This window comes from Stigmatopora nigra, chromosome 12, assembly GCF_051989575.1.
Source record: "Stigmatopora nigra isolate UIUO_SnigA chromosome 12, RoL_Snig_1.1, whole genome shotgun sequence".
NCBI lineage: Eukaryota > Metazoa > Chordata > Actinopteri > Syngnathiformes > Syngnathidae > Stigmatopora > Stigmatopora nigra.
In genome coordinates, this window is record NC_135519.1 from 6,087,393 (window position 1) to 6,109,177 (window position 21,785).

The 21,785-nt window shown below is 38.5% G+C and overlaps 3 long non-coding RNA genes across 6 annotated transcripts in view; 1 reads left to right on the plus strand and 2 right to left on the minus strand.

Annotated features, from left to right (window-relative positions):
- Nucleotides 1-1,550: 1,550 nt before the first annotated feature.
- LOC144205477 (uncharacterized) lies at nt 1,551-8,876 on the plus strand. Of its 4 annotated transcripts, XR_013328108.1 has the most exons (11): nt 1,551-1,592; nt 2,243-2,413; nt 2,559-2,587; nt 2,915-3,153; nt 3,224-3,259; nt 7,340-7,499; nt 7,689-7,789; nt 8,219-8,298; nt 8,376-8,478; nt 8,565-8,663; nt 8,806-8,876. It is a non-coding gene; the product is annotated as an uncharacterized LOC144205477 (long non-coding RNA). The 4 variants fall into 4 exon arrangements; XR_013328105.1 differs by having other exon boundaries at nt 1,554-1,592; nt 8,376-8,663; XR_013328106.1 differs by lacking the exon at nt 2,915-3,153 and having other exon boundaries at nt 1,563-1,592; nt 8,376-8,663.
- A 242-nt stretch (nt 8,877-9,118) lies between these two features.
- Nucleotides 9,119-10,739, minus strand: LOC144205775 (uncharacterized). Its single transcript, XR_013328226.1, has 4 exons — nt 10,270-10,739; nt 9,551-9,626; nt 9,370-9,456; nt 9,119-9,294 (listed from the first exon to the last, which is right to left on the minus strand). It is a non-coding gene; the product is annotated as an uncharacterized LOC144205775 (long non-coding RNA).
- An 81-nt stretch (nt 10,740-10,820) lies between these two features.
- LOC144205776 (uncharacterized) overlaps nt 10,821-21,785 on the minus strand; it is a 29,750-nt gene continuing 18,785 nt past the window's right edge. The window contains exon 3 of the long non-coding RNA XR_013328227.1: nt 10,821-11,315. This is a non-coding gene — a long non-coding RNA (uncharacterized LOC144205776). The remainder of the gene's footprint in view (nt 11,316-21,785) is intronic.

Below are 21,785 nucleotides of genomic sequence, written 5' to 3' on the forward strand. Positions count from 1 at the left end.
ATGTTTTCTAAGTTTTATATACGAATGTGAATATTAAGTTAAATTTTGGAAATTTGTACATTTTTTTTATAGCAAGCTAATTCTTCTTTTCTTACGTAGAACCTTGATGGCATTCTCTGTCCAGATCGTTAACCTTTTTTGTTAGTTTTATGTTGGGAAATGAACATTTTCTGGTTCAACAGTTCCAGATTTATCGACACTAATCATCTGCTGCCTCTTTTTTTTTTAAGAAACCTAGAATTCCAATTTAACTTGACACAATCGAACACTAGAGTATGGAATCATTCAAGTGGTTTTATTTTCTACTGGACCAACGTTAAGCTGTTCCGTTGCAGATGTTCTTGTCACATTTGCAAATAAATAATTAAAACCAAAATACAATTTTGACTGTGACTTTCTTGCTATTTTTCCAAATAGGAGTTATTACTTTGTAAATATTATACAGCAGTTATTAAAAAACATAGTTTCGGCTTTTACAAATGTCACTTTTGGACAGAAGTGGTAATTTTTTTTAAAGAAAAACTAGTTCCATGCATGTTATTCTTTACCCACTCGTCCAGTTAAGAAAATATAGCACAACCACTTAGTCGATACAATCACTTCAAACGGGGAATACTTGAAAAACTCAAAGCAATTCCAATAATGAAGAAGTACCACAAAAAAAAAAACACCATCATGATACTGTAATGGCTGATCCCCTATCAGACAAAGAGCCATTGTTAGACTCTTGGCAGTCTAATGACTGGCCTGATTAGTTGATTGATTCAGGATTTTTTTTCATTATCAGAACAGATTTAATTCTACAGAGTGAGTCTCTTTATCTGCATTCATTAAAGTTAATCAAAGCTGATTTATTGGCTAGCTCGGCTCGATTCGGGTGCGCACCGGCTCTTCTGTACGTAAGCAGGCCCATTAGAGATTTTTTGTTGTTGGTTTGCAGCCTACAGAGTCAGATTATGGCCCCCATTTTATAACAGTTCTTATTTTTGGGGGGTTTTATTTGTCCTATCATCAGGTGTCATCCCCTGAGCATCAGCATATCCCAACTAGTCTCAAGTCTTCCATTTGGACGTGCCTCCTCATGTCTCCGGAAACTTTAAAACGCTGAAAGGGGAAATTCTCTCTTAAAGCATTCCTCTTATTCTTTTGAATTAGTAAAAGAAGGCAGTGAATGCCCTTAAGGTTTGCCGCAATGAGGGTCTGAAATGTGCAAATAGAGAAAGCTTGCTTACACCTGCATTAAAGTGGGTGGGGGGAAAAAGGCAGCCGGATATCCTTCCACTTTTATTCATGTAAAAACCTTTATTAGACTGACTGTCTATTGTGTATCAGGGTAATGGCACATACACAAATTTGATGGAACCAATGGAAAGAAGCATGCATAACTGCCCACTAGAATAGACGTGGGCAATCCGGTCCTCGAGGGCAAGTGCGGGTGCAGATTTTAGTTCCAACCGATCCAGCACAGACACTTTGACCAATTAGATTTCTGTAGAAAACAAGAAGCACCTGACAGTAATCCACTGATTGCACTTGTAAAATATCAGCTTGGTGGAAAGGTTTCCTATTTTGAGTTGGAACAAATTGCACAGGTATGTACTAAAAGCTCCCAATAAACACACACAACGCAAAGTAGTAGCTGAAATTAGAACCAGTATTTTTGTTTGACCACTTTGTTGTCCACTGTGGTTTGTATTTAATGGAAAAAAATGTAAGTAATACACAAAGATTAGGTTTCGAAAAGTTTGTTATTGGCATTATTTATCTGTCTGGATGCTTTTTTTGCAGTTTCCCCTCCCCACTCGAATTCCCAAGAACTGAGTGTGCAGTGATATTTTTCTTGACCTAATCTGATAAACATGACCCTCCACGGTCACTCAAAGCCTTAAATTACTTTTTCATTTGAAGAGCTTTTGGCTCCATATGCTGGCAAGATTAACCCCTGAACTCTAAATATTAGTTTTGCGTGACATTTGGGGCAGTAGCTGGAACACGTTATTATTTGCTATTTCATTGGCTATTGGTGCTTTGCTCAAACTTCACATGTTTATTTTTTTGTTTTGTTTTTCATTTTTAAAGCCTCCATCATTGTCTCAACATCTTGGGCACTGATGTCACTGTGTTGTTTCTTTCTGTCCCTCATAATCCCTCCTCAATGTCCTTCATCCTTGCCTTGTCCTCCCTTTGCACATCCATCTGGTGTGTTTGCGCAAATCTTGGTCCTGTGGAATGTCAACAAAAGGCTTTGCAGAAAACCAGAGGAGCCCATATCCACAGGAGATAAGACACCCACCCAAAAAAGTCAGGGGGTAGGCTTTAGTGTGATGGACAAGGTGGGAAACTAATTGAAGCCAATGTGATGGTGATATGCCCAACTTAATCCTGCACATGACTACTCCCTGGCGACTTTGAAGTGAGGAAGATCTACCAAACACATAGCTAAAGTTTACTTTTAATTTATCTTAGAGAAATATGTATACCTATTTGAGCTGCAATGGATGAAAGAGTCGACCAAACATGTGTTTGACCTTTTTGTTTTGTTTTCATTTGTTTTTCAGGGAGAAAACTGCAAACAAAAAGCAAGATGGTGAGTGAAGAATTATTGCCACCTAGAAAATTGGAACTCATAGATTTATTATACTTCCTCTGTAATCCTTATTTATCAGATATAGTGAATACTACAACATATAGCAATACAGGGGATGAATGATATGTAGTGCCATGTAGTTTAAGCGCTTGATCATATTCTTTATATGTTGTTATGATAGTTAAGATTGATAGAGATGGGGTCAAATTGCCCTTTATCACAATTTCATCCACCTTTGTTAAACAGCCAGTAATTGCATATTTTTAATACTGCATTACCATACAGCAGTTTTTTTTTTTACATATATATCTGTATATCTTTTTTTAGAAATGCCATCAAGGATATTTTTTTCTTAACACACTCGGCATGAAATCCGACTTTGCATTCCTCTGCACACTTATTTGCATTAGGTAGCAGATAATGATTAGTTCAACCCAAGGTCAGCGTGAGGGACGGACGGGTGTGCTTATGTTTGATTATAGACTGGGAAAGGCATCATGTCTGCTTCTGCATGGAAGGATTACCAAATCGTGTAGAATGTTTATGTTTGGGACTGATGTGCATGTGTGAGTAAGGGTGAATTAGTTTTGTTCCAAACATTGGCAGTTGTGGCTAACACGTCCCTCTTTGACTTAGTTTATAGGCTGACTGTACTACGTCTGAAGGTCTGGGGTAAGGCTACTTGCTGTGTAATCAGTGAGAGAGGAAAAGCAAGAGCTAAATTGTTTGGAGAGAGATAACAAGCCAGAAAGGACTGTCAGGACTCCTTTTGTGCTGACCAGATGAATGGTAATATTAATAATGTGACTCTTTTTTAACAATGTTTATTTACTGCACTCATTATCAGTGCTGATCCAACACACAATACATGTGAGTTTTGATATTCGCTTTAAATGGATGTTGAACCGGTCTAGGAGGGTGCTAGAAATGAGCCTGCGCATAATTTTCCTGCACTGCAAGGCCAATGACAACAACCTCAGCATCATTCCCTTTCGGGTTATGTCCCACGGTGATGATGTCGTAAGTGAAAGTGAGGCATGGGAGTCATGTCTGGCCAATGTGTCAAATCCGAGGTGTATATATTTTTTCAATCATATACACAAACAAAAAGTGAGTAATAATGATTTTGGCTTAATTATCAAACCTGTAAATCAAGTGGGTTCAGAAGAAGGGTTTGACTTTTAACAAATAAAGGAATCTAAATACTGGAAGGGATTTTACATTCACAAAAATCACTTCTGATTACCAGAGTAAAAAAAAAAAAAAAAGGTAACCACTCCAACATCTCGATGAGCTTATATATCTCCCTTAATACTCCATATTTCTAAGATAATAATCAGATAGGGATCACCATAATTGAAGAGCAAACATATTGCAGCATTTATAAAGACTACATTTGATTGAAACAATCCATTTGGAATTTTTATAGAAAGCGATGACATGTAAGAAAACATGTTTTTCTAAATAGTACATGTTGTGTCGCCTGACTTCATTAGACAGATTGGACTTAATTTCTATTGCTGTCATGAGTAAACATGAGCCAAGTCCTTTTAAAAAAAAACACTGTAAAAGCAAAGACTTCTCATAAATGATGTCTAATTAAAACTATGCAGGAGAGCCCTTCGTCAGCGCCATGTTCCCTGGAGTTGTTGCCGAATGAGGGAATGTGCTGAATGCGATGACGGTGTGGATTAAGAGAAAGACTCATAAAGTCACATTCACACCAAGGAAATAAAAAAGATTCGGTACTGAGAATATTAATACAAGTAGTCTAAATGCATGTTTACTTTATTGTACCCCATAGTATTGCTGTAGTGGCAATACAATCCTGAAGGATGAAGCAGTCCAGGCTGAAAATTGTCAAATCTTTCACTCCAAAAATGCTCCAATAAAGTATTTATGGTATAATTTGCCCATTGCACTGCAAAGCCACAAAACAAGCCTCACCCAAATGAATCGATTACGATTCATATCACCCCCGCAGAGTAAAAACAAGGTGCCTTTTCCTCTTTATCATTTGTAAAAAGTAATTCAATTAAAGTGTTTTTAAGACTTCTCCCTTTTAAGGCCTTACTTAGCATGCTTCTCTGCTCACGAACAAAAACAGGCTTGTCTATCCTGCCCAGGCAAGAAGGGATAATTATAGCACTTAATCACTTCAAAGACGATTTTTTAGTACCTCTATCCAAATCATGCACTCTGGTTGCTGCCACCTGCCATGTTCAATGTTGCATTATTATTAATTTACATTTTTCTTTCTAGACAAGGGAGGGTCTGTGTGAGAAGTAGTTGGTACATGTACAGAGACGCTAACAGTTTTAAATACTGCGTACTGTGGAATCAGGCACTTTGGGAGTATTGGGTTCACTTGCAGGTTAGCGCCTGTCATCTCTACATAGAACACACACATAGAATATATGTGCGTACAGATATGCAATGTAAAAAGTGGGTGCAAATATCTGTTTTTTATCTGATTCACTTGGCAACTGATGAATGCAAAGGTTGAACCCACGCCTATTTTTTGTGGTGAATACTTTCCATCGCAGTCTCCGCGAGGTGCTTCACCCCTAGCTGTGCTGCAAGAGGGAGGCCCAAGCAGTAAGGGCCCCTGAATAAGGAGCTTTGTGCTGATTCGGGAGGGCTTGAGGCTTTCGTCTGTCAGGAGTTGTGGTTCTAGGACGGCAGCCAGGCATTCAGACGCGCTCGCTGGCAGAGAGGGAATTTTACCATCTGGAGTGACGGCTTCTTCCTGCGTGTCTTCGTGAGCTGCCTAAAACCTAGGCTGGTTCGTGAAGCCAGCCTGAGACTAACCAAAGGGTTGCAAAAACAAACTTTCAGTGCTTTGGTTTAATTCTTGAGCTTTGAGTCCATTTTTTTTTTAATTTCCCGAGGGGAAATAACATCCACACCCTTGGAGGAGATGAAATGACACCACTTGAATTGCAAGAGGATTTTTTAATAAATGTGGCAGTGATGCATGTTTGTTTTAGCTGATGAATAGAAGACAAAATATGATATAAGGTATCACTCATCAACGATGAAATTAGGTTTAGAAGAAAGACAAAATTACATCTCTTTTTATCTTCTATGTGGTCATGGCCTAAAGATTTCTCCTTGGCACTCCTGATTTACAATCTTTGACTGGCTCAAACAGGTTTGATATGATATTTTTAACTTGCAAATGAATGAGTGGGTTGAATTGAGAGCTTTTTGAGAGTCTTTTAAACTTTTCCTGAACAACACATTTGTGTTTGACATTTCTAATGTCAATAAATCCTGTGCTTGACTACTTCTGTCAGGTAAAAACATTCCTACTTTACTAGCCAAGAGTCCAAAAGTCCAGACCTTGCGAAAAAAGACACATTTCTGATATCTTTTATGCATTTCAACCCCCTAAAAATGATGATAAAGGTTCTTTACTAAAGTGGGTGCCTATAATTCTGCCAACATTTTGACTAATCTTTAGAGACCACCCTCAATGGTTGCGTCGCCCACCTTTCACCTCGTGATTTTGAGTGGCTCTACTTGGTGTGAACCACTCAAATGGTCCTGTTGTTTACTGTAGTGTTAAGTGCATGCCCCTCTAGGATCGGTCAGAGCCATAATCCCCTCTTCATTCCCACTGAGGCCCAAAGTGTGTTTAAGTGGACATGGGTGATGGCAGACAGGGAACGGCTCGCCAGCCCACCCATCCGTTTTAACCCCGAAGCTTCAAACACATGATAGAGCCTTATTTAGTCTCTCATTTGTACCGATTGCTCTATTTATTGCATTGCTGATTACTATATTGAATTATTATCCACTTGAACAAATAATATCTTAAAAAACTGAAAATATAATGATTGGTCCTTGTATGAGATTTTGCAGTGGTGGACTGTTAGAGCCTGCACAGCCTTCTCTGCTGGCCTAAAAATATCTGAATTACAGACTGATTTTAATTATATTTTGCACATGAATAATGAAAGAATTCCTTCCAGATGTGTGTTTTCATGTTTACATTCACGTTTAAACCATTATTTGTTACCAGGGTCAGAAATCGACCTGTACCCAGAGACCTCCATCATCATTTTTGCAGGCCCTGCATCATAAAATAAGTGTTGATGAAGCTGTGGCTTTAACCAATCAGATTTCGAGTTGGCGACACGGATGCTTTCTCCGAGGGGAGGGTTACATCATCGCTTTCACAAACAAGCAAATACGTATACTATATTGTTGTGTTGATTTAATTGCGGTTATGGCTAAATTAAAAATTATTTTTGGTGAGTAAAATGTGGCGATATTTCTAAATAATATTTCAGGTGTATTAGGCTATTATTGATGCTTTTTGTATGTGTCGAAACTGTAGCTGCAGTAAATGTTTTATAGCCATAAAATAGTTATTGAGTTGGGGTGGCCAAGTCCGGTCTTCAAGAGCCCTAATCCAGTCTATTTTTCACATAACTCCCCTCTACCACACCCAAATCAAATAATGAGCTCATCAGCAAACTGTCTAGAAGTGCCATACTGATCCCGATTATTTGTTTCAGGTGTGTTGTTGGAGAGAGACACGGAAAACAGAGACTGGATAGTGACTCTCGAGAACTGGACTTGGCAACCCTTGTTATTGAGGGTTGAATTGATTCAGACGTAGCAATATTGAAAATGTGAAATGCACAAAAAAATAGACACAAGAAAATTTTCTCATAATACCATGTATTAGTCCAATGCACGTTATTATGAAAAAATGTGTTTCTTTTTCGTGTCTATTTTCAGTACGCATCACTGAGGTCAGAGTTCAATTGGGCGGTGACAAGCTTCAAAATGGCGGATGAGGCAGGAATCAGTGCTCTAGTAGACTCCACAACAGCTCAGACGTGACGATTTGCCGGAGAAAGCCCTGATAAAGTTCTTGCAGGACAACGCAGTGCATTCGGTACGTTGTCATTTGGCGATTTCGAAGCCCCAATTCTCATTTCAAGAGTGATTTTTGACGCGAGCATGCTTCGTTCGCGTGATGTAGCCCAACGTCGATGCAAACAGAAAAATGTTTGCAAACATTGGCCGCATTGCGTTACGTTCTAGCTCCCTATGTTTAAAAAGATGTCATTGCATTGTGTTTCAGTTCCTCAACGAGAACAAACTGCTGGGAAACATCAAGAATGTGACCGGAACGGCGAAAAATGTGCAGATTGTCGACGCCATAACGAGCTGGTTGTCAGCAAAGTAAGTCTTTTTTATACTACTTTTTATTTTCGCTGTCATCAGTGGAGTTGTACGGAACAACCAGTACACTTATTGAATAACTTTACCCTCGTTTTTCCCCCCATCACTTTATTTAAAGGAAGACCTCAGGGTTTCGACCTTTTCATTTTTACTTTTAACAAAACCTAAGAGACATTGATTCAATGATAGTGCTGAGGTCATTTTTTGCCTCAAGTTTTGACATGTTAAAATAACACCTTTTCCTCAGTGTATGTGGGAAAAAAAAACAAAGCAATGATGACTCTTTGGAATATTTATTTTTAAAAAATGAATAGATTTGAAATGGTTGATTGGAAAAACTTGCAGGATAAAATAACATGGGAAGTGAATGTGGGTCACTTGTGCATCAAGATAGTTAAATGTGCAATTATGTAATCGTGTTTTGTATAGGTTTAAAGCCACGGAGTTGGTGGAAAAAGCTGTCAAAATCGACGAGGACCAAAGAAGTCAAGGCAGAAGTTGTGGATGAGGTTGGACTCAAATGTTTCATGTTATTTCTTATTTTTATGTGATGTGTGCTAAACCTCATTTTGTATCTTCTCTTTAGGGTCCACCTGAGTAGACCAAATCAACACTAAAAGGGTGATGGTGAGCTGCTGCTATGGGGGCATTGCAGGATGGCAGTCTTTAACAACAAACATCCCCTCAGGGTCTCACACTGTTCTTTGAAGGCACCTGTCCAGTATGTTTTCCATATCTCCAACCACATCTGAATCAAAATCCTGATTTGATTTAGCTGTTTTGGTGGAGAACATGGAAAATAGACTGGATAGGGCCCCTGAAAATGGACTGCAGTTGGAGATCCGTTATAAAGACTCGGATCTATAAGCCAGAGGTATGTCTAATATTTTCATTTTTCCCTCCTGTAGGTATAATTGTTTGCTAATGATTTTTTTTTAGATTATTCACTTAACTAATTTCCATTCTATTTGTGTTGGACTTAGACTTATGCCTTGACTCTCTTTTTTTTTTTCCAGAATTCCAGCCAAGAGGAAGATTTTACCACGACAAACCATCATAACTGCAAAATAAAAGTTCTAAAAATGTATCTTTGCTTCACTTATTACTTGCATCCTTTTTGCTAGATAATTGTTATACTTAAAAAATCACTCTTAAAAATAATAAACATGACATACAATTTTACTTTGGCAGAATTTATTCAAGAAAAACACTTAGTCATTTTTTTCCTCCAAAATACATATAAAAAAACAGGCAGTATATACTTATTAAAAATACTTTATTTATAGAAAATATATTCAAAAAGAACTTATATTTAAAAAAAAAAAAAGGAAAAAAAGACCATTGAAGTCTTTGGGGGTCTTTTTTTTCCATAAGTATAAAAAAAAAAATTAAAAAATACAATTACTACTCAAATCTACTTTACAAAAAAATAAATAAATCATTAAAAAGATGAATCTTCTGTCTTCTCATTTTGCCACCATGAGCCAGTGAACTCTGGACTTTACCTAGAAGGGAGGAAAGAAACAAGATTATAAACAATTAATTTAGATGAATACTTGGATATTCAACAATGAACTTACCTCTGCAGACTGCCAGAGTTCAGAGGCATATTCTTCAAGTGGGCAATTTGGGAAGATCACTTAATCCTTCAGAGTCTGGACATAGGCCTGATGCATGAAACAAAAGAGCAAAAGTTGTCATATACAAAGACTGGAGATTCAACAGATAGGTTTAAGTATTATTTTTTTAAACTAGTTTTACCTTAATCTGGCCCAGTAACTTCAAGGGTGTGACTGTTCTGGTGACGCAGGAAGAGCTGTGTGTAAATGGGGAAAACCTGCAACCACAAAAAAAAAAAAACTCAGAAGTTATCATATAGAGAGAGGAGAGAAACAATTATTACAGGAAAGGAGAGATCCAACAAACTAAATAATCAAGATAAAAATGAAAATAAGTTAGAGTACTCTGCACTACTTTCCCTTACCAGACAAGGCGATTAACTATAAAGACTGAGGTTAATAGTTAGGTGAAAGTTGACTTAATTTTTGTATAAACGATTTGTTTTTGTGAAAACAGAACAATTACAAATTGGAAATGGGTGTTTACCACTTGCAGTGAAAATCATTTCATGCAACACACCAGGAACTAAGCCATGCCTCTGGATGTCAATTTTGAGTGAGCCCATACCCAGAAAACTGTCAGTTGATGTCGCGGCTTTGTTAGATTACATTAAATGTATTTCTACTCCACTCAATAATGGAGAGAAAACGGAGTCAAATCGGAGACGTTGTCGTGACGCAAACGCTAAGCTAACCAGTCACATACAACACACGGTGGGGAAAAGAAGCCCAAACTTCAGTTGTCGACGGCGTGTTCAACTTGGCATTAAACTAACAGAATTGTTGGCGTTTTGGGCTCAATTGATTCCTAAAAAACGTGGCTAAAACGCACTTAGCAGAGTAAATTGCTCACCACCTCACCTGGTAGGTGTGCGTCCACCATCATCGAAAGGCTGTCTGAAAGGGCGCGTTGCTGCGCATGTGCGTAATTTACGGAAGTGCGTCAATGATCGACGTAACCACGCCCAAATTATCCCGGCATATTTAATATGGAAATGATGGTGGTTTGACCTCCAAATTCAATGTCTATGTTTTGAAGATGACATGATTTTTGTGGTCTTGATGCTATAAAATAACATGTGTCTCATATCATTTTCTAAACCACTTTATCCTCACTTGGGTACAGGGGGTGCTGGAGCCTATCCCTAGGGGTAATTTAGAGTGTCCAATCAACCTACCATGCATGTCTTTGGAAAGTCACCCGGAGAAAACCCACACAGGCCTCAGGAGACCATGCAAACTCCACAGATTTACATCTTGTGACTTCAATTTGACACCTATTCATATATACCACAGAGATTTTTACTGAATAGTTTCTTTTCCCAACTGGAACGGACTTGCCCCTTTCTCTCTCTCTCTCTTTTTTTTTTTTTTTTTATGTCATGTCACCTTGTAAAAGCCTTTACGGTCTTTCCAGGTCTCACGACTACCAGTAGAGTTCAAGACAAGGCTTGGGAGCAGTTCAGAACTCATCTGGGATTGTTTTTAACCACTTTTCTTCTATTTTGGATGATATCCTCCTCAGCTCACCCTGCTGCGACTCATCATGGTAGATGTCCAATCCGCTTGAGGGGAATGTCAGCAGACACCATATAAAGAAACCTAGAGAGAATACTAAAAAGTCACTCCAATCAATCACATCAGTATTAATTATCCATACTTGAAATCCTTATAACTTTCACTCATCCATAAATGCAAATTCACTCAAGATAGGAATATTAAGTGGAGAGGAATGCCCCCTCTACACTGACATATTTCAACAGCATTTCATGAATTATAGTGTCATCAATAACAGTGGATGTAGATATCCATTTGGACTGGCCATATTTTATTGACTGCATCAGTTTGATGGAGATAGTGGCCTCAAGTCATCCATCAAGCGAATGCCCCTCCTCAGATATGATAACCTATTATTAAAAAAAAAAAAAGATAAATCACTCACAACATGTTGCCTTCAGCTTCTAAGGTTCATTTACACTACATGATGTCAATATGAAGCCATAGAATGGAAAATTGTTTTGGATAAATTGTTAACAAAACTGCATTTGAGAAGCACATAAGGTGTATTTTATACAAGATAGATAGGTCAGTACAATGGTTTTCTTTTGGAGTCATTGCAACCCAAGAATATGTTTGTATGCTGCATGCATGTACTTTAAAATGATTTCCTTCATGGTATTTATAGGCTCCATGTTGTGTTTTTTTGCAGGGAAATTTACGATGGAGAAGTTTTGGTCTTGCTACGGCTCGGGGGCAGGAAATATTGTGAAATATCTTTCAGCAATAAAACAGACCAGAATGTTGTGCTAACACACACTAACATGCAGACAGACGCATACAGTATGTGCACATAAGCACTATTCTTGGGAGTATATAGAATTGTGAGTGTCTGGGATCCTTGGTATTGCTTTCATAACTTACATTTGAATATATATATATCGAAAACACTGAGATTTCCCGTTATGTGCCTGTGTTTGTGTTTTTTCAGGTGCTTATGTTTGAAAAATGAACGGACTATAAGCATGCGCAAACAAGCTCTCTCCTTGTTGAGGGGGAAACAGCAAAGACTCTGTTGCACATTGTAAAAGTCACCAATCCTGCGAAATCCACATTAAATGATATGATCGGATGTTGATCTACATTTACAATTTCTCGTTCCTATAAGACTGTAATTAAACCTAGCTGCAGCTGCAGACTTTTTCCTGCCTAAAAGTGATAGATTTCCTTCTATTTGAGTTGAATAGCCTTTGGATTGTGGTTGTACCTCTAAAAGCATGCAGGAATGCTGACCCGCACTGAAATAATATGCAGTATTTGGCAGCATGTGAGTTCAGGAAGGCTACTTAAATGTTTAAATGGGCCTTTTGGAACTATCACTCCACCTCCCTTTCTCCACACAGCCAATGTCTCCACAATGTGGCATACAGTAAAATTACGGCCTAATTAAGTTGGGGGTCGACGGGGTGGAGGCGTGCTTAGATTTCAGGGTCTAACTGCTGCTACAGCTCTTGGAGCGATGCTATCTGCTCTGGTTCAGGGGAGCTCAGTGAAACATTTAGTCTTCACCAACCCCCTCCCTTCGACAATCTATGGAGGCAGACTTTTTGGTGCCGTTACGTCCGAAAACAGTCACCGACTGAGGAGAGAATAATGAGCCCTTTAGTATAAAATGAGCTGAAGTTTGGAATCATTTGTTACTTGGGTTGCAGGATGGTGGTTAAATTTGACAGGGTCTATCATTCTTTTTTTGAAAAGCACATGAATCCCCTTAAAATATGTATTGAGTGCTTTGTTTCTTGCAGTAAGTGAGGTGGAATAAATGAATTGATATAAACCAAATGAGGAGAAGTTGAGTGTTTAGCTTGCAGCTGCTTGCAAATTGGCCACATAAGTATTGCTAAGAGTTGAGGCAAGCAATGTTTTTCAATATCGCTCCCAGTCAATGGGTGTCGTTCCACAAGCCTAAACAAATCAATCCGTTTGTGACAGCGTCATGATGAATTACAAACGTTCTTTGCAGTGTCAAGACCAACGAAAGCCAAGTGGTCTTAAAAACAAGGATGAACACAACTAACAGCTCACTCCTAACCATATGGTGGCACTTAACGAAACCCCTGTGTCAGCATTCGATTGTTTAATTTCAGATATGCCTTCCTAAGAAAGGGATATGGCACAGTTGATTCTCAGACACACAATTGGGAACTGTACAGTGGATAAATATTTACCAGTAAGATAAACAAATGAGATTAATGAGGGTCCTCTGGATGAGAAGAGCGAGAGAACTGTTGGTGCACTTTTTTAAACAATACGCCTCATGAAAGGTGTTTATATTTTAAGCTGATGTCATTGTGTCCTGTTGCTTTCCATTAGTAGAAGCATCACCCTAAGTGTTGCAACATTTGAAACATAAACTAAACTGTGACATCCAGCTTAGTTTCCAGGCTGAAAAACCTCTATAAAGGTGGGTTTTAAAAGTATGGTACGCGGGTCACTGGTGGTACACTTTTTTTTTTAATTGTTTGAATTATTACATCATTTATTGAATCAAAGAAACAACCTATTTTAATCCATGAGAGTGCATTTTATAACCGTTTCTCTTATAAATTTGTATCCTGTAAAAACAAGTTGACAGAACTTGAAACTTCAACTCACCCAAATTCCTTTTGAATGTTCACATTTGAAAGGAAAACCTAAAGAGAAAAACTTATAGGTTTAAACACAGCCTTTATAGTAAACTATTTTAGTTAATACGCTGGTATAATACATTGCTCTATAGTATAACCAAAGTATATCAATATTTTTTGAGCGCAAAGTTAATACTTGAACTGTGGTTTATAACATTTTGTCTTAGTACATAGCTGCAGACCTTCCCAGTCAAAATGGAATGCAGAATAAGACAAGTATCCTTTAAGATAGTACTTGCTATAATACCATAGGTATATCAACAGTATTATGGAAACAAGTAGAGGTCTGATGAACCCGGAGCTCGACTGCCATATATGAGGTTAGTCTAAAGTTACCAAGTGGATGATTTGCCACTCATCTAACAGCAGGTCGATTCATTGAGGGGGTAAAAGGTGATCAATGGTCCGTTGCATCAGATAAGCACCTGGCTTGGTGGCTGGAGAGATCCCCTGACACGGCTCCAATGTAAACAAAGCGGTCTTGGAGTCACGCGATGGCATTGAAAATGAAGAAACAAGCACTCCTTGTGAGGAGAGCCGACCAGTTGGATACGGGTCAGCGAGACTACGGAGGCAATATTATGTCATTAACATACAAATTAAGTGGTTGAAAGATGATGTTGTATTGATACCATTGACTGCAGTGGAGACTTTAAGGCACAAGTGTTGCATTAAGGGGGAAAAACAGACACTGTTTGGCAGTATTGTTGATGGATGAAAGGATAATGGTTTACAGATTGTAGGCAGAGAGCAACTTGCAAGTGAGCTTCAGCACCTGTCATCATCATTGGTCTGGATGTGGGATGATAGCACGATAGGAAAAATACTTTGCAATGTTAGGGATAAATCTTATTATGGAGAAAATGTTATTGTTGCATGCAACATGCTTGTGTTCAATCTGGAGATGTTCTTTTTCTTCACATAGTTTCCTGCATGAAAGTATGTCATATAGTTTTTCCAAGTTTTTGTTTGTTTGTTTTGTACATGGAGAGCAAAAATGGGGGTAGGTCTTACACATAGCCTTAAAAAAAACAATTAAAGAATATATTTACTGTGATCCAAATGTGGTGTTGCATTTATTATTTGAGATATGAGCTCATTTTGCAGTTCACTATGATGTACTTTTTCTTTAAACAGGTCTTTTGGTGAAAATAGCTATGTGTAAAATTAATTCCACGTGGGTGCTTGTGTTTACATTGTTCCCATATGCACTTCTGGTATTATGGCTGTAGTAATGATAGGGATGAGTAATTTTAACAATGAAATCAATTTCACTTTCAAACTCCCTAGTGGCAATCACTTTGTGCTTTAAAATAGCCAGTGAACAATCCATTAATTCCCTGTTAATACTTGTGCAAAAATATATATATAAATATAAATACAGTATTGCATGCCATGCATTCTGGATTGTGAATTGTCAATACTTCCGTGTGAGTCAGAGTATTGCTCCAGAGGGAAAGGTAACGCTAACTGAGCCATGCCTGATATATGTCGCAGCACCAATTTACAATAACGGAAATGCAGATACAGTATGTGATAGGCTGCATTTAGTTCAGCCGTCCTTCCGTGTATGCATGACAGTAAAGATTCAAGGGTACCTCGATGATGATACTAACAGAGCACAGGAAGGAAAAGAGGTTCAGTTTGTGAAAGAAAATATGTGAGGACGAAAGCCAGAAAAACATTTAGTTGACCTGCGCAGTAGATCATTCTCACTCTAAGGTGCAGTAAGGCTAAAGCATCCTCCTAAATTGACTAGTAAAGCAAGAAAAACTAGATAGATGTGTCAAAGTCAAAGTAAAATTAAAGATGAAGGGGATAAATATTCATTGAGGTGGTAAAACATATTTTTAGAGCAGAAATATGAATTGCAATTGACTCGGTGTATTTCAAAATAGATCATGGCGAACAGCTTTTGTGAACAGATATGTGATAACAAAGATAGTCGACATTCGAGCTACAAGCAGACAGTTGCTAGTCCGACCACCTTTGACAAGTTCTTCCAGATGACTGGACAAACATTTCCAGACCCGCTTGAAAGTTTTCACCCCAAATTTTTCCTAGAAGCTGTAAGCTACACAGACTGTCATTATTTTCGCCCATTTTCACCTTTCGTTCTAATGTCCAGGTGTTAAAGTACTTTTTCTTTTCTTTTGCCCACTTCTGCCAGTTATCACAATGACTAGTACAGAACAATTTTCTCTACTTTCTACTTATATTGCCTCAGAGCTTTCAAGACTGTTTGAATCAATTTTATTTTACTTTCATGATCTTGGGGGGAGCTACTGCACAACATGTCACAAATGCACTGTATAGTCTCGATTTTAAATGGTGGAAAACTAATAAAAAAACTGAGAATGCCGTCTGGTACTGAGCACATGTTGAGTCATTTTTACCACCCTCAAATTCAATGATGAGGGTTGTTTCTGAAATAACGGATTTGTTTGCCACAGTAAAACAGCTTCTGCAGTCGCTGCGTTATTAAAAATTGGTGATAGGTGTTCCTTAACTCCCATTTGGCCCATTTTAGTCCTAACATAACAATACGCAGATAAAGTGTTCTAACCAAGTTGAAAATGAAGAAATCATGAAAAGCACAGTGCCTGAAAATAAACTAGTAAACTCCATCTTGATTGTTTTGAAATACATTTTTACAGCCAATGACTCAGACTGAAGTCATTCTGCAAGACGATATTCAGTAAGTAAGCTGTCCAACCAAGAAACCCTTCTGCCAGAAAAGCAACACTCTTAGTGACACTTAATTTCTCAAAGGGAGTTTAATATCCAGAACTGTTAAGATTTGTTTGTCATTCTGGAAGCATTACAATGCTTAGTCACAGTTTTAAAGGAGTAGAATTGAAGGCGTCATCTTTCTATCCCCAAAGTCTGAATTTCTGACGCCACTATAACGAGATCAGCACACCCAGAGGCTATGTAACCTATTACCCTCGAGGTTTTGGTAGCTTCAAATTAGAATTATTTGAATTTTAATCAGTTTTGATTATTTATAGCATTCTGTATCAACCAATATCTCTTCCTTTGATTTTGAGTGATTCTTAGGGAAACAAATGAACAGGGGAGAGTAAATGAAGGAGACAAATTTACTGGACAAAACCACACAATGCATTCACACAGAGAATACATGAGAAACTTTGGCAGGCATCAAACAAGCCATATTATTTGTTTGTAGTCAAGGATGGTCATAAATTAGACCCGTGATCATTATTTTTCCACACTAAACTTAATTCATACCACATATTTGGTCTTCTGTAGTTTTAATTCATTACAAAGTGCTGGATCAGCAACTTTATTTTATTAAGCATGTCATGTTTACTTCTTGGACTAACAGGGACTTTTTAGGAAAGTACACATGTTATATGGACTTTTTAGTTTAGTTTTGTTTGCAATAAAATGAATTTTTGAAATCTAATGTTATTGTTCTTATAGAATGTGCATTTATTTGGTCTGGAAATACATATATATATATATATATGTATGACCGTATTTTAAAATCTATAATTTTCTTGAGAAAAGCAGCAATATTAATGAGCAGAGAGACACAAAACTGAAATTTCCTCAAGCTTTGTTTCACTTCCTCACCAGCATCTTTTGTCCTGCAAATGTCATTTTCTTTGCTTGAATTTTCATCTGGTGGGATGCAGCACTGTCCATCGTTTGGCAAAAAAAAAAGAAGTTAAGATTTCAGGCCACGAGGACAAATCCTCACACATGTAATCGACATTTGGCTGGCAATATGTAGCAGGGAACCTGTCAGGAGTATATCAAAGTTGACAGACTTTGGCACAGTGGGCCAATGTTGCAAGGTGAATCAGAGTATCAAGCAGATTTCTGCACCAGATATCAGTTCAAATCCATGCTTGTTCAGATCATCAATTTAAAGTTGTCATATGAAGACCGAAATAGGTTGGAGTTTTCAGCCGGAGTGTTTTTATAGTTTGTGGTATAATATCCTGAAAGCTTCTACTTTTTTTTAGGACATTTCAGTTTGACAGCTGTAATTTTGTGTTTGAAATTATAGTACAAACTCACTAATGATTATGTTTAAGAATTAAAGGTTGCTCGCAGGTTCTGACCTCTAAAAATAAAGGTGTTAATTTTAGATAGTCATTTAAAATATATAAATAGACAAAATGATGTTGATGTACAGCTACACTGCACAATAGGGCATATATAAATGAATATAATTGGCATCAATTTTGGAAAAAAAATCTCAAAATAGCCACAAAACCTTAAAACAAGTCAATCCGCACGATAGATTTGGCAGACAGGATTTCTGGCCAAATAACTTTCCTGACGCGATCCATGGCCTCCACAATAGCAGCGGGGTACTCTGACCACTGAGCAACCACCCGGTTTCACAATAACCTTAATAGATTCCAGAATAAAGATAATTATCCCAACCAATAAATCCAAACATTGCTATTGGCAAGTAATGTAATGTGCTTCAGATTCCATAGAACACAATGTAAAGAAACCTAGTAGTAACCTCTACAAATCCAACACAACCACCTTAGGATATCTCTTAAGACTATGCAGTAACATTATAGTTTGTATACATGTCAAGCTGGTCAACATAGTCTTTCACCAGAAAAACACAATGTTGTAACATTAGAACATGTATGAACTGTATATGAGTGCATAGTGTTAAGCTGCTCTTTTGGGAAAACGTGTTTCTCAATCAGCAGCAGGAATCTGAGAGTTGAGCTCAGTGATCACAAGGGCAGTTAGCTGCGAGGGAAAGGCTGCCATTGGTTTGGAGTGCAAAGGAATCCTACAGCAGTAGCTCAGGTGACAGTGTACAGTTCTACTTTGACACAGTTGAACGGTCTGCTTCCATGCACTCAATGTGTTTTGGAAATGTCTGGTAATTGCAAACATGTGTACACATGCATCTTGCAGTGGAGTTTTCCACTTGAAAACAGCACTTAGTAGTCATTATAAGTCAACCCTAGGTGTTTTCGCCAGTGCACCTTTGGGCTTATGCTTGTTTACGCGTGCTACGGGTGTAACTGGAACCCTGTGTCTGGGATCGGAGCAGGTTAAAGCTGCTAGGCCAGCCTTATGTGGGCTACCAGGGCAGAACGGGAAAGTCGATCCACCTGAGAACTCTTCGGGGAATTGTGGATCTTTGTATTGAGGAGAAAGGCAAAGGCCCTAAAGCGTGTGTCTACTGAATGAGAGCCACTTGTGTATTTTGCACCACGCACAATAATGCCACCACGGAATAAAGCAATAGGATCAACGTGCTATTGTTTACCACTGTGCTCTGACCTTGTATGCCAACACCAGCAATTATCACTTCCCAAACCATTCTCAGCTGACGGGTAGACAACAGCGGGGTAGAATGTGAACAGTAAATACCGGAACATACTAACACACCTAAACTAAAAGTGACATTTAACGGCAGTTAGTGATTACACATTAATTACTAACAATGACTAACTGCCACGCCTAGCTCTCAGAATGAGGGCACTGGATTCTTTCTGAGAGCTCGCTCAGTCCTGCAAAACCTGAATCTGATATAAATAATATATCACTTTAAATATAGAAAGTGCAATATTTTCGGATTGTTTCTGATGGAAGAAAATCAGGTTATCGTCATAAAATTCCTGTTTGATGCCGCACACTACACCCCTGTAAAATACAACCACATTATTAAACATAGTTAGGTAACATCTCTGTGTTGTCAATCAAGGTAGAGAATTAATAAGCCTGTCATGAGACGTGAATAATTTTGTTACTGTTTAGTAGGCATCGCAGGTGTATTTAATGTTAGGGCCGGAGGGCGGGCATTGCCTTATCGCTTTACTAGTTTTATTCATAAATGCCACACTTGCATCTGTAGTTTGTCATGTCAAGACGCTTGCAGGAGGAATGCTTAGTGGGAGGATGACTGATGACACATGACAGGTAGACCCTATGAGGGCTTTAGCATAAGAGAGTAAAAAGGGGCATTGGGAAGAAGGTGGGGGGTGTCAAGGGCAGGACCAGACACATGTGGCTGGAGGTGAAAATCAGTCATAGTAAAATCTTTGTGGAGTTGCCAAAACAGTATCTCACAAAAGTCATTGCGACCTAAAGGCATTTGTAATTATTTAACATTTACTGTAGATTACAACTAGCCAAAACACACTATTTTCTTTTTGAGGCAAAGTTGGTCATGCATTTAAAACCTTTTTTTGGCTTAGGGGTATTCAAATATAGTGACCTTGGATTCTCGTCTCTACCTGGTTAAAATGCCTGACAGTCACCAGACACAACAGAAAGTAAAAGAATGAAGGAGGAGGGGCGCCTGTCAAGCTCCCCTTTGACCTCTTCAGCACATTCCATCCCTTCTCTGCGTATTAGTCATTTATTAGCTTTTCCATTTATCTATGCTTCCCCCTGACGGCCTGCGTGTTGTTATAAGGTCGGTATGAAGCCCCGCGTGAAACCAGAAGAGAGGCGGGCACAAAGGTGGCTTTGTTTTTCCAGACGCAAGGCAACCGTGCAAACTGAAGCGTCAGTTCAGCCCGTGACAGCCAAAATGGATTCAAAGTAGAGCAAGCGTGCATATATGCGTGTGTGTGGAGTGGCACTGTACATATGTGGAAGAGTGTGTGTATATGTGTGAGCTGCAACACTCTCAACAGTCTGTACAACCTTTCTAGCCAACACCTGAAGCATATTAAACATAAATCTCCGCTGCGCCATCGATGTAACTTGAAACCCATATTGCCTTTTGGAGGGGGGGCTTCATAAATCTTTTTTTTTTCTCCCCTCCTGAGTTTTCGGCATTTCTGATATTTTCTACAGAATGTAGGTCCGGAATGGGGGAAAAACGGGGGTTTGCACGTTGACACATAGCTCAATAGTTGGTGTGCTAAGCAGATCTAATAATATAAACACAGAGTTGTGTGATATCTAATTCTATAAAAGTTCTTTTTTCCATGAAATGGAAGCAAAGGTTAGTAAAATGTAAAGGCGTAAGGCTGTGCACATGGAAAAAAAATGAAAGTTTTGATGGAATGCGACCAATCCATTTTGAATGGAAGACCAAGCAATGACCATTCACGTTTCCGGTCAAAGTGGATTGAAGAGTGACTGACAAAATGTTAAGGATCATTAATGAATACTAAAATTATCTTCAATTTTGCTAAAAGGAAATAATAAAATATAAAGGAAAAGTATTATTTTGCATTGCCATAAAATATTTCTGACACGTGCATGGTTGGGGGTATTTGCTTTATCTTTGAGATGACTATACCAGTGGGGAAAAGCCGAAAATATGATCCGACGACTTGCGAGTACACCAAAGCCCTATAATATATCTGAACATCTGGGTGCTATTCCCATCCAAGCAAAAAGACACAGCGGCAGGATGTCTCGGAATGGCGGGGAGGGAGCGCGGGGGCCCTGGTTTGAATTTGCGGCCGCATCACGAGCTGCCACTGCCAGAGCTCTGGGCTTAGAGCCGCAGAGTTCACGACACGCTTCCCTCCCTGGAAAGAATGACTGCAGTAAAAAGCATCATAAAAAAAGGGCAGTAGAGTGATGTGTGTAAATACGTGGAATGTGTGCGTGTGCAAATGTGTCAGTGGACAAAGCGGTGGAAAGTGAGAGTGGAGTCCTGCTACAGAAGTGTGGCGGTGTTATGATCCGGGGGATGTGCACAAAAGACCCTCTGTTGTAGGGGCAACCCCTTGTGTTGGTCACTTGCTCTCAATACAAATACGAACATACGCAAGTCTACCTAAAATTCCCTTTGGGAGATCACATAAATAATGTGACAAATATAAATAAGGAGCTTTTACAATAGGAAAGGACAGATTCATTATGCACATGGATTTCTTTTTGCAGCAACAATGTCCGATTGTTTCTTAGAGGTGGGGATGGCCGAAACCGCAGAAATTGAAGAATGTGTGGCTCTATTTTATTACCCTCACCTTTTTTTCTCTTGTTAAAACATCCCTCGGAATAATAGTTGTGCTCACGAACGTAAGGTCAAAAGTGATTTCTATTAGTGAGTGCACCATTGATGACATCTAGCCCCAAGAGGGGAAACAGATATAGTGGCCTTTCTTCAACTAAAATATTACAAGTTGTTGCTGTTCATATGATTTTGGAAGTCTGAATTCAACTGTTAATTGTCAAAAAAGGTCATAAAGTGAAATGTTATCTCTGTGCAAAACA